Raw genomic sequence first — 15,201 nt, forward strand, 5'->3', positions numbered from 1 at the left:
ACTTGAACAGACAGCTGATATATGCTCATAGCAGCACTATTTACAGCAGCCAAAAGATGGATCAACCCAAGTGCCCATTGATGGATGAATGGATAAACAAGCTGTGGTCTGGCCATACAGCAGATATGATTCAGCCCTGAAAAGGAACGAAATTCTGTCACATGCTACAACATGGACGAACCTCGAGGACATTATAATAAGTGAAATAAATCAGACACAACAAGCCAAATACTGTCTGATTCTACTGATATGAGGCACCTACAGTAGTCAGACTCATAGAGACAGAAGGTAGAATGGCACATGCCAGGAACTCAGGAGTGAGGGGATAAGGGGCATTACTGTTTAGTGGGTTTTAGTTTTGGAAGATAAAAACGGATGGTGGTGATGGTTGCACAACAATGTGAATGTACTTAATACCACTGAACTGTATACTTTAAAAGGGTTAAAATGGGAAAATTTATGTTATGGATACTTTTCTACAATCAAAAAAATGGTAAAAAAACAAACAATGCTGGGGCCAGCCCAGTGGCATAGTGGTTAAGTTCGTGCACTACGCTTCAGCAGCCGAGGGTTTGTGGGTTCAGAACCCGGGCACAGACCTACACACCGCTCATCAAGCCATGCATGCTGTGACAGCATCCCACATATAAAAAATAGAGAAAGATTGGCACGTATGCTAGATCAGGGCCAATCTTCCTCACAAAAAAAAAAAAAAAAAAACCCTCATGAAAGAGGTCCTGGTTAGGGGCACCATCACAGATGACCCACTTGCCCTTCCTCCCTCTCCAGTGATTTCCTAAAATCTCTGTTAGTGAAACTGCCAGCCTCCCATCCAACTCAGATGTGAAAAGAAGATCCAAAGGGACTTAAGAAAAGTCTAATCAAAAACAATTCCTTTTATTATATTGCAAAATAGTTTAGATCACAAACATATTTATTAGGTAATGCAAACATTAAATTCTGTTAGCATATAGGGCGTGTTTTTGTGATAAATGAATCCCAGTTTAAAAATACGTTCTAGAATTGCCTTCTCAGTATACACAATTCTGAGAAAGAGATTCTAAAAGACTGTTCCACCAGATTCTCCCAAGGGCAGGGACTTCTGAACAGTCTTCCTGGATCGAGTCTCCATCTGTCTCTAAAGATAAAGATTATCTGTGCAAATTTCAAATCTTTTTCCCCACTACTTATCACCTTTCCATGGCTCCCCAAGGCCAGCAGGACAACAGCCAGTTCTGGAGTGAGAGGCAGTAAGCTGGGCCATTAGGAGAGCTAACTCTGGGCCTTCTAGTCACCCCCCCCACCCCCACCCCGCCCCAGTAGACTCCCTGGCTTGAATCCCAGCTCCACCCCTTGCTGTTTGAAAGACCGTGTGTAACTCTTAGCCTCTCTGGGCCCAGTTTTTCCATCTGTAAAATGGAGACAATGACAGTTCCTACCTCTTAGAGTTGTTATGAGGATTAAATGAATTAATATCTATAAAACGCTCAGACACTGTCTTGCACATAATAAAGACCATGTTATTATTTTGATGTACAAGGATCTTCAAGACGTGGCCACAGCCTACTTTTTCCAAGTGCAACTTCAGCGCTGGATTCCTGCACGGATCCTCCCGCTAGCCGATCTTCACCAGCGTGCCACACCGTTTCTGCCTCCAGCCTCTGCCTGTGCTGTTCCTTCCGCCTGCAGGCTCTCTTCCTTCTGCCCCACACTGGCCTAGCAAACTCTTCAAGGGATCCAGCTCACCACGGATGGCTTTCCTGACTCCTGGACAGGCTTGTGCCCACTTCTCTCTGCGTTTCCGTCGGCCCTTGCCCATGAGCAGAGCAATCCCCATCTTGGACACTCGTCTGCTTACCTGGCTCCCGGGAGGCAGGGACTGTGCTACTCATCCATGCACACGTGGCCTCAAGCTAGGGCCTGGCACATAGAAGATCTCCAACAACAGCTGAACGAATGAATGAATGAACATTGAACGCAGAAAGAGTGAGACTGAGAGCAGGAATGGAGGGGGAGGAAGGAATGAGTGAGGTGAAGCCAGCTGGAATAACGTTGCATGAGTCCTCCACGTAAGAAGAGGTATGCTCGAGGGGGAAAGCTTTGAACACAGAAGGAAAGCTTTGAATCACAGGAATCACAGAATCAGAGGATACGCTGGGCTGAGCCATCAGTGATGTGCACAGACCACCGGAGGCTCACGGGTCTCGCCGGGGTCGAAGCCATCAGTGCACGGGATAAATTTAGACGTGAATAAATAGAGACAAATGACGGGGAATTGCATGGATAGCATGTCACCTGTATCTCAAAAGACCCTCACACCCCAGTAAAGTGAGTTATACACACAAAATGGCTGTGTACTGGAGAAAGGAAAACAGTAAGAAGGGCAGAGAAAAGTCAGATTAAATGGGGACTGGCAGTGAAGCCCAGAAACGTTTTCAATGTGTCTTCCTCAATATTGCACTGGCAGTGACGGAAGAAATCTGACATCCATTGAGTGGGTGCAGACATGGGTGGAGAACCCAGGTTGGGGTGGAGGGGCCAGTGCTCTGGTCCTGTCCTTCTTGATTCTCAGTACTTATGAGCTGAAGGGCCCTCAGCCAGCATCCTGGCAGCTCCTGACCTTGAAACCTGAGGTTTTTGGTTGGTGAGCTGTAGTCAAAGACCCAGGACACACTTCATGTGGTTACCTGATACGCAGAGCCAGCCCCACAGCAGCCACTAAAACGTGTGTTCACCATCTTGAAGGAGATGCTTGAACAAGAAGTCAACATGGAGAACACGTGCTCTCAGGCCGCAAAGTAAACACGAAAGAGAATCATAAAGGAACCGCCCCCCCACCCCACCCCCCGCCGACCCCAGTTTGCCCTCAGACACACTGCTCCAGGCAGGGGCTAACTCCCACTTTCCAAGAGGAGAAGCCTGCTTCCCACAGGCTACAGGGCCATGTGCACAAGCAGAAACTCAGCAGGCAATGAAGGGCACAGCCTCCAGCCTCTGATGGACACTGGCAAACGAGAAAGTAGAACTAAAAACAAACATGTAGAAAAACACACCTGGGCAGGAAGGAGGATGATGAGAAGGCGCTCATGGGACCCTGATGGAAAGAAGACAGGTCAAGCCCCACCCACACTGGGGCCCTGTTCAGTATGGAGGTGGCGGTGCCTTATTGGGTCATGATGCACAGTTCGAGCTGGGACTGGGTTTCTTGGGATTCAAAAGGCACATACAGTATTTTGGGGAAAGACGGACAATATGAGAAAATGCCCAGGATATGTCATTTAATGAGAAATGGAAGAAATACATAATATGAAAGTAATTCCATTAACTATTTATGTATAGAAAAAGTCTGGGCAATAAATAAAAATCTTAACAGTGGTTATTTCTGAGTAGCCAGATTACAGCCTATTTTTATATTCATCTTCAAGTCTTTATATATCATACAAAGGTGGGGGGGGAAGCACATTTTCCTTAATTTACACAAACAAGCCTATGTGTACTATATAGAAAGCCAAAGTTTTCAAAAGCATTAGGGAAAATCCTTATAAAACTGGGAAGCAAATGCAGCCCCAAGGTTAGCTGTGTTGACAGAATCATGGACATTTTGAGACACTCTGAAAAACCTAATTATCTGGTTGCTTTCTAATATGTGAAAATTTGGCATCATTTAGATATATCTTTGGATCCAAAGAAAAATTCAAAGCAATCAGGCAGAAACTCACCATCCTTTTTTCTGGTATTCATCCATTTACTTAAATATCAGAATACGCCCTAAAGAAAAAGTTCCGTACTTAAGAAGAAGAAGAACCTAGTAAACCAAAAGAGTGGGGACGGAGACAAAAATCTGCCAGGAATGACAAGGTTCTGCAAGACCTGATTACATGCAAAGACTTAAAAAAAGAATAATTTAACACGTGCATTTTCCAAATCCCTGGAAAGGATCATTTCAACTAAATTGTTCTCCAAGTAAAATGTAACATTATTTTCACCAGAAGCTGCAAATTTAAAAATTGGATTCTCAAAACCTTATTAAATAATATTATACTATAAACACTTTTGCCCAAGCATTTTATTATATTAGGTTTTCCTGGGGAAAAAGTTCTCAGGGTTCTCACATAGTAAGCTGTTCTTAGGTAGTTATTTGTTTAAGAAATGGTAATTCCTGTGAAAGGTGTGTCTTCTATTTTCCAAATCTATGGCACAGGGTGGCAAACCAAATAAAAGAACATTATGCAAATACTGCCTTCCTGGGTTATGCCTAAGTGGAAGCAGCGAGTATCTTCCTGGCTGCCTGCACATCCACAGGGAAGGCCTGGCTCAGAGGAAAGAGTTAACTCCGGGCAGGATGCTGTGTGGGCTGCTGAGAGCACAGAAGATCTGGGATTGGGAAGAGGGTGCTAAATAATGAATAAGAAGAGGCACCGCCAGCCCTCCGATACCTAATTATTTGCTTGCCTGAACCCAATAAGCAAAACAACCACATGAAAGGAAAGGATGACAAAGACAGAGGCTAATTCTTCTCAAACCTTCTGGAAATTCTGGTTCAGAAGGGGCAGGCGTGGTCTAGGATTTGGGTGTAGACGAGACCTAGGGCTCCTGCAAGCCTAAACCACTGCACATGTTCCTGCCCCAGGGACTGGAAGTTAGGGGGGATCAAAGGTGGGAAGGGTCCCCACTAGGGGGCCGGTCTTCCCTGGAAAATGCAGGATGCTTCCTCCTTGCTATGGGCTGCCCAACAGTCTCTTACTGCTCTCAGCCCCAGGCCACCCTGGGAAAACCTCTCCCCCCGACTGGGGACCCGCAGTCATCCCACACTCAGCTCTCCTCTGCAGCTGGGAACCAGGCTCATCCCCCAGGTGTCCAAACGTTCTGGTTCCACCTTTGCACAGGAGCCCACAACCTGGCTTTTATTCTCCCCAATCATACTTCACTATTTTAAAATCACTTTAAAAAAATATTTGAATAAAATCAGCAGATCATATGAATGACATGGGTAGACTGTATCAATGTCAACATCCTGGTTGTGAAGCTGTGCTATAATGTTGTAAGATGTTGCCATTGGGGGAAACCACATAAAGGGATCTCTCTGTATTATTCCTTAGAACTTCACGTAAATCTACAATTACCGCAATAAAAATTTCAATTAAAAAAAAACAAAGAGGAGCTGGCCTGGTGGCATAGCGGTTAAGTTCACACACTCTGTTTCGGTGGCCCAGGGTTCGCTGGTTCAGATCCCAGGCGTGGACCTAGCACCACTCATCAAGCCATGCTGTGGCAGGCATCCCACATAGAAAATAGAGGAAAACGGGCACAGATGTTAGCTCAGGGCCAATCTTCCTCAGCAAAAAGAGGAGGATTGGCAGTGGATGTTAGCTCAGGGCCAATCTTCCTCCAAAAAACAACAACAACAACAACAACAAAGAGGGGGCCGGCCCCGTGTCCAAGTGGTTAAGTTCACGTGCTCCACTTTGGTGGCCCGGGGTTTCACTGGTTCTGATCCTGGCACAGACATGGAACCGCCCATCAGGCCATGCTGAGGCAGTGTCCCACATAGCACAACCAGAGGGACCTACAACTAGCATATACAACCATGTGCTGGGGGGCTCTGGGGAGAAGAAGAAGAAGAAAAGATTGGCAATGGATGTTAAGGTGCCAATCTTTAAAAGAAAAAAAAAACCCAAAAAATAAATTTTATAAGCTTATTCATGTAAATAAAGACCAATAAAGAGGTCATCCTACTTACAGACAGTCATATAAACGAAGCCTGGCTTCTGTAGTTCATTTATTCAGCAAATACATGTCGGTCCCCAGTGTGCCGGTTAGGAGGCCAGGCATTACAAAGTCCGTCTCAGCTGATGTTCTCGGAAAATGAACAGTGATGGGAGAAAAGTGAAGGAGGCGGCCCTTGTGTGACTGACATTTTCATTTTTTTACCAGAGGTGAAAACGTTTAGACACGCATTAAATAACTGTACTCTTTAGGCTGGGACATTGTTCACACAAGAATCCATCAGTTACCAGACAGTTGGAATCCATCCTTTCTAACAGTCAAGAAAACATGAGGGTGGATTCCCAACCACAAACTCTTACTATCTACCACATGCGAAGCGTGGCAGCATCTTTCCATTCCTTCTGCTCTCTGCACATTTGCATATTTATTGCATATTTTTGCATATGCAATAATTGCATATTTTTTGCAATAAATATTGCATTATTGCATATTTATTGCTGGTCGTACTTATCAAAGTATTTTTAATCCATTATCTCATTTGCTCCTTACAATATTTATCAATACTTTTACATGAAGAAACGGAAGTTAACTCTCTCAAATATTGGTCAATTCTTGATTACTCAGAAATTGATGATTCAAGATCATTTTAGCCTTTTTCTGGCCTCCTCCTATCTTTCAGGACATTTTACTACATTTCCACCAGTGGGTAGGCAGTAGTGAAGAGACAGAGAGAATGGGTCTTGAGTCAGAGACGTGAAGTCGCAGCCCAGCTCCATGACTCAACAGGTGGCCTTGCATTTAGCCTACCTGAACCTCAGTCTCTTCATCTGCAACACGGGGGTATACCCCACATCACAGGGCCAAAGGGATGATTAAATGCGACAACGTAGATGGAACATGCGGTGGTTGCTCTTTAGTCAAAAGTTGTTCTTAAAGTAAGATTGGGTCAATAGAAATAAAAACTAACAACCACAGTGAAATTTTTGGACTATCAGAGAATTCTCTGTAAGAATCCCTGAATTCATGAGTAACTGAAGATTGTAATTAGTGGCTGCTCCAGAAATGCTCAGATGAGCAGGACGATTTCTTTTTTATTTTTGTTTATCTGAGTTGGCCATTCTCTTACCCTTCAGTTACAAGTCTACCATTAAAGCTCTGCATGGAACTCAAATCCACCAAACTCTGAGGACTTTCCAGGTGCGTTCTCAGCAGATTTCCACATTATGGCTGTACATGCAAATGCCCGATGTCCAGAATGGCTGGGGAATGAGTGTGTGTTAATCTAGCCTTCTGCTTAAGAGAATTGCCTTATGAACCACACATAAGTGCCCAAATTTCAAAGGATGTGAAATATGAAAACATATTTGGGGTGAATATACTGAGCACTCCTTTCTGCCTGGTCTGACATTAGCCACTAACGCCAAACTTCTCAAATTACAGTATGTGTGCAGGGGCAGTGAAGGCACGAGATCATGATGCCCATCTTCCTGCAGCATCAGTGGTCCTCGGCGGGAGTCTGTGAAACACCCAGAGAGGCCTGAGTTCCTGTGCTTACTCCTCCCCACACGCGAGAACACTCTGGGGGAAGGCTGAAAAGCACTACTGAGAGGGAAGGAAAATACCATTTTATTGAGCACGCATCTGCCAAGGCCTGTGCTAGGGGTTTGCACATCCATCATCTTAGTTAATTTCTTACTTAGTCATTCAACAATCCTGGGAAGAAGAGGGGGGAACAGCCAGTGACTTTTATTATTGTTTTGGGATACACTTGAACCAGGCTTTCAGAAGCCAGCTCAGTATTTGCATCACATCCTGCAAGTCGCCAGCCCAAGGTGAGAAAAAAGCACCAAGAACTTGGTAGTGAAAACACACCAGCGACAACCTCAGACGTGAGAAAACTGGTTGATAAAGATACAGATGTGCTGGCGGGTTACGAATTCTTGTTGTTTACTTAAAAAGGTCAACTTTTGAATAGAAACAAATGACCAAATTTATTAATAAATATTAATAAGCACCAACACACAAGATACTCATATATATATATATTTAAAAAAATAAACTCTCAGAGTTTATTTTCATCCCCTAACCCAACTTGTCAGGAAATAAGTTTGCCCCTGACACGAATCCCAGCCGCTGTTTGCTCGACAGAATTTTGCCAGGAGATACCCCTTCTCTGGTGTGATGTTCATTTCTTCTTCCCAGCCCACTCAGAACGTTCTCTGTCCATGCTCTCATTAATTAAGTGCTGCCCTCTCAGCTATTCTCACCAACATGAGAAGACCCCATTACCTTAATTGGTTAGAATTAAATGCTGCTGACTCAAGTCACCCCACTGAGCCTGTTTTGTCTGTGCTTTTGATCCCTCTCCCATTGAATAACACAAACAACAAAGAAATTTTGTCTAGTGAGCCCCAATGCGATATCCAAATATCAGCTCTTTCTATTTTTGTTGTCCTTGTTACTATCATATTTTACACCCATTCAGTCCGACTGCCTTGAGACTCTGAGATACGGCCAAATGCTTATCAGCAGTTTAACAGGCCAGAAATACAAATTGTTCATTCGGGAAAATATGCTCATAAAAGAATGCATTTATTATTATTCATGAAATTAACAGAATTTGGGCTTTGGCGAAACACTAAAACTATTGTGAACACACACGCATCTTCTTTCATGGACCCGCAAAAGAGCTAAAGATCCTGCTGTATGCGAAAGATGTCAGAAGTCTGGTTGGGAATATTCAGGTGAAGTAGACAGCAGAGAACAGTGTTGACTGCATATTTAGGAAACAGAGAGTTAGTTGCTCCCAAGAAAAGCAGTCTTTGGTTTCTGTGATGAGCAACAAACTTCTTCCTCCAAAGATGTGGCAAAACCACGCAGTCTCCACTCAGCGTAGCTGGTCTCCTATTAGGAGCCCGTATGGACTACATTCGCAGAGGAAGAACGCCTAAAAATAACTGTGAAAGATTTCAGAGGCTGGCGCACTGCTTGTGGGTTGGCTTCCTTTAAAAACGTGTCTTGTTCAAGTGCTACCCCAAACCGCAAAAGGCATCAGAGAATCAGCCCACCTTCACTGAATTTCCCCATCATCCTTTCTCACCTGTGCATCCCTGTTCTTCTTATTTCCTCTCTAGAAATTAAATTCGGAAAGAAAACGCAACTCAGCGAGCACCAGATCCACACCCACACAGTTCCCAGATCCCTTGCATTGTCCTTGAGCATAGCTGCTTAATGCATTTCAAACACTTTTTGCGAGGTTGCCTCATGCGGCTGGTGATGGAGAATGTGAACAGTCACACCAGCAAGGACTAGCTCGAGTGACGCCCCCAGCGATGCTGTCAAACACTCCTGTAAGGGCCAGTACAGGCGACAGAGCGGAAGAGCTCACGCAGTCACTGCCTCTCTTTTTCTATATCTACTAGGACGCAAAGACCACGCCCTCCTGAGTTCACCCTGAGATTCCAAGAGAACAGATGTGACAAAGTTCTGAAACAGCCAGTCCCCAAAGATGGTCCAGGTCTCTTAAGAATCTTGAACAGGGAAATACAATGAATGGCAAGCTTCCCCCATCACTCCGTGTCATTTCCTAGGATGACAGTGGATCTTGGGATGCCTGGACATTTCCTTACTATTCTACAGAGTGGAGCTTATCATGATTAGGAAATAAGGATCTGTATCACTCTGCATTTTTTTTAACTCTTAAAACAAATCTGCTTTCTGGTGCTTTCTTAACTAAATCACAAACCTAGGATTGTTTATGAATATACTGGCTCCAGAGAGATCTATATTTTGGACTTCGGTTTCCAAGAAAATTCCAGACTCCCAAGTCTGGCTGCCAGTCTGTGTTGTTATTCCTTCATATCTGAGCAAGACTTGAGTTCCTGTAGACTTGGAGAGGCAAGAAGCACTTTGACCATCACATTTTTCTATGGCTTTGATCTTTGTTTCTCAAGTTTCACCAAAATTTAATTGAACCCAAAGACACAGAGAAAAACCTCTCTTTCAAAAACTATTTCATCATAGGAGCTTTTAAAAATAACCATAATAATCTTTCATCTGATTCAGAAACTATGAAAAAGAAATCTGCCAGGAAAAAACAAGAATAAGAAAAAAACAAAATAAACACAGGAGAAATATGTTTCAAATGTCTACATTATCTACTGTGGAAATATCTCCACGGTATTTTCAGACAATGACTGTCATGAAGATACATGGAATGTGAGAACTCTGTGTGTGTGCATGTGTGTTTCAATTTTCCATAGCTAATATGTCATAGTAAAGGGACAATATACATTTAACCACTTTTTGAATGAAAAAAAATAATAGACTTGTGATAGTAATATCTTGTCTGTTGAATAACCTATGGTTATAGTCACAAATCATATAGATAACATTATCCTCAATACAGCCCCACTGTTGTGAAAACAAACTATGATGGTCAAATCAACTTTTTATTTATTCAACTAAATTCCGGTCTCCTGCCAACACAATAGTAGATTGGAGTATACTGACTGCTCTAACAAAAGATTAAAAGTGAAAATTCACCCCACTTTATTATCACGTGTGCAACAATATTGTTCACAAATGCACCACGAACACATAGGAATATAGACCAGCAGTTAACCTCCCTTCTGCCCTCACATGGACTCCTCTCACCTCCTTCCCAAGGCCCCAGCAGCATGAGCCTTCTTCTCTCCCTCGCTCATGATCTGCTTGTAGTCTGTTTGTCTCTTCAAGAATGCCAGCTCCATGAAAGCTTGGACCCGAAGGCTCCCACTAACAGCACCTAGGATAGTGCCCAGCATGTCGGGTTGGTAGATTGGCTCAACAGGCATTTGCTGACTGGATAACTGGATGCACTGACTTAGCTTCTGAGAAAAGAACTGGAGTGGATGGCCTCACTCCTTCACGATGCATTCAACCAGCTTCCCTTGCTGCCACCTACTCTTGTTTAGTTCAGTGTCAAAGGGCATGCCCAGACAGACTCACTTTCGTTGGTTAGTTGTTTTCTATGTGATTCAAAAATTCAACACAATATAAAAAGCTACATGCAGAAGGAGTCATTCTTACATCCACCCCCAGTCACTCCATTCCCCTCTGCCTGCTGCCATATGCATTTCTTTCTTATTTATCCTTCCAGTGTTTCTTTATGCAAATCTAAGCAAATTCACCTGCATATTGTGGTATCCCCAACTTTCTTACATAAAGATAGCACACTTTATACACTTTCCTCTACTGTGCTCCTTTCACTTGGCAATGTAGCTGGATATCATTCCATATCAGAACACAGATCTTCATCATTCTCTTTTAACAACTGCATTCCACTGTACACACATCCATCCTTTAACGGCTCCCATATTGACTGATGGAGGCTTGGTGGCCTCCGCTGTTCTGCTGTTACACACAGAGCTTCAATAATAACCTTGTACAAATGTCATCTTATCACACGTGCAGGTGTATGTGTAGGAAAGAGCCCCCGGAACAGGACTGCCACATCTGTAATGTAGGTTCACACTGCCAGACTCCCCTCGTGTAGGGTTGTTCAAAATATTCTTAGGTGCTATAAAAAGGTGGTGATACCCTAAATGTATGTGTGTGGTATAGGTCACCAGAATTTTTCCATTCTTGTCAAGGGGAGTGCTAACTTAATTCTTCACTTTCATAAAACACAGACTCTTTTAAAATTTAAATCAATGCAGCATCCCCCAGCCAGAGTTCGGTTTCCCTATTCCACTTCCATCCATCAATTCTCTGGGCTAACAGATTTTCCCTCAAGCAACCTATCAGAGGAAAACAGGCCCTCTAAAAAAGCCTTGAAAGCCTAGTTAATATGGGTGGAATTAAATTTTTATAAGAGTATTCAGGGATTCTAAATCATCAGCACATAGGTTTTTCTCATCACAATACCCAAAATGGCATGGAAAGAAAAACATAAATGAATATTTCAAAACCTTATTCATTCTAATTCCGGGGACCCCTGAAACTAGTTTATATTCTCAGAGTTTTTAGTAATTCATGACTTTTCTTCCCAATGAGATCTAAAATTAGAAAATGTTGCGTATTTGCAGAATTAACGAAAAGGTTCTTTTCCCACCCCTTCTAGAAGAGGCATGAGGAAACCACGTACTTTCACATGAGAATCTCAGCCTTCAGGAAATTGAACTTCTGGTTTAGAATATTTATTACAGTCAAGGAACACAAAAGTAATGATCTGTTTTTGTACCAGCACGGATTTGCTAAACAGAAGTACACTAGACTAAACTCATTCCTTTGTTATAGTTTTGTATAACGCCTTCAATTGACTTTAAACCCAATTGGCATGGACAATATGATAAACTCCATGTACCAGTGAATGTAAATTTCAATTCTAGGGACAGTCACCCTAATCAATAATTCATACTCTATTGACCAAAGCCATGCACAAGAATGTTTTTAGCAGCTTTATTCACAATAGCCCCAAACTGGAAACCATCAAACGTCCATCAAGTGTAGAATGGGTGTCTAAATTTCATAAAATGGAATACCACACAGAAATGAGAAAACGCGAACAATTTATACACGCAGCAACGCGAAGCAATCTCGCAAAACGTACTCCTTACTCAAGAAGTCACAGCTGGAAGCACTTCTGCTCTCTGTATTTGAGTAACAGCAGACCCTCAGCCAGTTAGCAGAATGAACGTCAGAAATGATCTTTTTCTTGATGAAATTAGGGGTTTGTTAATTACCATGGCGAGTGTTAAGAATGAGGTAAAATATTTTAGAAATTCCCTATTCTTAAACGCATGGTGTACAAGAATCCATCCAGCAAGGTCCATAGCCTCTATTCTTAGATTTGAACCTGAAAAAGGTCCGGCCATTGGTCTGCAGGAATCCTGGCTGCCTGGCGCCTGTCATAAGGGAAATGGAATCCTGCTTCTGGAATATTGGCAAATTTGCCTCAAGGGAAGCTCTCACTCCAAGTGGCGGTCAGAGGACCTAAGAGGCAGTAAGAGGCACAGACTAGGGGCTTCAGGTGATGGAACAGAACATATGGACTGGATTCCACCTGATTGCTAACACATGTTTGTTTAACACGCGTCTGACGCTGCATTTGGTCTGAAACTTGCTTTCATTATAACCTGGTAGTGAGGCTCTGGGAGAATAGCTAACCCTCACTCACCTACAACTTTTTGTTGGCTACTATTACCTACCAAAAAACCCTAACAGGATGTATGACCAGCCTGGCTTAGTTCTTAACAGCTCTGCAGACTGCTATAGTATGGAAATGTGCAGGCATACATATGACAAGGTGACAAGTCTCCTCATGATATCCTTAGGAACGAAGTGAAGAATGGGACTAGAGGCGAGAAAAGTTGGGTAGACAGGTGAATGGCTGCATAGCACCACCCAAAGAAACAGGCTGAGCAGGGGGAGTTTCCAACAGCATGCACAGCTCATGGGGACTTGTAGGGAGAGAGAGAGGATATGAGCATGATACTTGTGGGGGACCCGAAAGTAAACCAGGTGGAAGATGCAGAATTCTAAAAGATCCCGACAGGCTGGTTTAGTGAACTGGATCTAGCAAGATTAAATGTACAGTTAGGTGCACAAAAATTAACAACTCAGAACAAAAGAGGCAAGGTTCAATGATAAAATGTATTCTAACAATATTATATATTCATAATATAATATAGGATACATTATTATATTATGAATATATAATATATTATTATATTATGCGTATTATATAAATTATACACAATATTAATAATACATTGACACATATTAATATATTATTAATTATATAATATTTTATATAAATTATATATAATGTTAATATATTATTTATTATATATAATACGTGATATTGTTAGAATACATTTTATCATTGAACCTTGTCTATTTTGTCCCCAGTTGTCAACTTTTGTGTATATATATTATAACAAGTTCAGGTTCAATGTGAGTGTGAAGTGTGTTGGGGTCACCAAAAATATAAGGCATATGTTATACTTCAATAAAAAGTCTACTTTAAAAAATGTAATGCAAACAGATATTTGTACACCAATGTTCACACCAGCGTTATTCAAATAGCTAAAAGGTGGAAGCAACCCAAGTGTCCATCAATAGATGAATGGATAAACAAAAAGTAGTATAGACATAGAATGCAATATTATTCAGTCTTAAAAAGGAAGTTCAGACACATGCTACAACACGGATGAACCTTGAGGACATTACGCTAAGTGAAAGCAGCCAGTCACAAAAGGTCATATTCTCTATGATTCCACTTCTCTGAGGCACCTAGAGGAGTCAAATCCATAGAAACAGAAAGTGGAATGGTAGTTACCAGGGGCTGGTTACCGAGGGTGGTTAGTAGGTACAGAGTTTCAGTTGGGGAAGATGAAAAAGTTCTGGAGATGGATGGTGGTGGTACAACGTGCACGTGCTAAATACCACTGAACCGGACACCTAAAAGTGGTTAAAATGGTACATTTTATATTATGTATATTTCACCACAATTTTTTTAAGTGTATGAAAAAAAAAAAGTAATGCGATCTTCTGCCACATTTATTGGAACAAAAGTCATTGTCCTGCTCCATACTCCGCTCTCAGAACATGTCCGCCAACAAGTGTGGTTTCTGTACTTTGTAAGGGATGGGCAATCTCTGCTTACTCAACCCACCTGCTCTACAGGCCCTGGCTCCTCCTTCCCTTCACACCAACTCTCCACGGGACCTGGATGGCTCATCCCTACCCTCTTCCTCGGTGAGGGAGAGGAGGAGGCTCCCAAAACAAGCGCTGCCTCAAGTCCCCGAGCTCTGTGTCCTGGTTCTTGGGACCCGGGGTGAAAGGTCCATCAGCCGGAGGAGCTGACTTCTGGGACTCTCAGGGCAGGGACACCCCTTCGGGGAAGCCCGGAATTCCTGAAGGGAATAAATCTTCCAGGAAGCCTCAGCTCTCCATCCTGCTTCCTCTCCACATACAACCCACCCAACACACACACACGTCCCCTCATAGCTCACTCACATGAAAAGGTGGTCTGGGGCAGGTTGGGGTGGGGAGGCTAAGAAGCTGGGAAGAGGCTCCCTAGGGGCACCCGCATGATGCAGAGAATGTGCTAACCGGCCAGTGACCTCCAGGGCTGGGAGCACAGCTATCTGCTAGGCAGTCACTGCATGACTTTGTCATTCTTCAGTTCTGGAACGACTGGAGCTTCTTTAGACAGGTAACCTGAGACACCCAGCATTTAGTCTCCTTGAATAAAACACCAGCATCTCAAACAACAACACAAAATGAACTCAAAAGGACTGTCAAAGTCCTCATTGTCACTCTAATTGTGCCTCTTTCTCTCTGGCCAGGGTACAATTTATCTAACCCCAGGAGCGCCAGGTCTGCCCAACCTACACGTCAAGCCTGGTGTGAGGCACCCCCAACCTGTTTCAATTGAGTCCATGAACCAAACAATTTCCAAATTTCCACCTCTTCTTGCTACAGAGC

The 15,201-nt window shown here is 43.0% G+C and overlaps 1 protein-coding gene and 1 non-coding gene across 4 annotated transcripts in view; both read right to left on the reverse strand.

The window, feature by feature from the left end:
- CAMK1D (calcium/calmodulin dependent protein kinase ID) overlaps positions 1-15,201 on the reverse strand; it is a 405,571-nt gene that overhangs the window by 305,377 nt on the left and 84,993 nt on the right. The window lies entirely within an intron of this gene.
- On the reverse strand, positions 11,270-11,397 carry LOC124249283 (U6atac minor spliceosomal RNA). Its single transcript, XR_006891347.1, has one exon. It is a non-coding gene; the product is annotated as a U6atac minor spliceosomal RNA (small nuclear RNA).

Source organism: Equus quagga, chromosome 12 (genome assembly GCF_021613505.1).
Source record: "Equus quagga isolate Etosha38 chromosome 12, UCLA_HA_Equagga_1.0, whole genome shotgun sequence".
NCBI lineage: Eukaryota > Metazoa > Chordata > Mammalia > Perissodactyla > Equidae > Equus > Equus quagga.